The sequence below is a fragment of the Etheostoma spectabile genome, chromosome 16 (assembly GCF_008692095.1).
Source record: "Etheostoma spectabile isolate EspeVRDwgs_2016 chromosome 16, UIUC_Espe_1.0, whole genome shotgun sequence".
NCBI classification, from domain to species: domain Eukaryota; kingdom Metazoa; phylum Chordata; class Actinopteri; order Perciformes; family Percidae; genus Etheostoma; species Etheostoma spectabile.
In genome coordinates, this window is record NC_045748.1 from 22329244 (window position 1) to 22329447 (window position 204).

Sequence of the window (204 nt, forward strand, 5' to 3'; positions counted from 1 at the left end):
AATAAGTAAAACCTAAGCCATTTTACTCTCTAAAACACTTCTCATATGTCTTCGGACATCATCATAACTTATACAATTGACAAAATAAATACATTTTTTTCAAAGAAAGTCCAGACGCTTTTGCACTCATTACATTTACTCATACCAATAATCATTATAATAATGACATATTTATTGATATTACACCCACAGCAATGCTACACA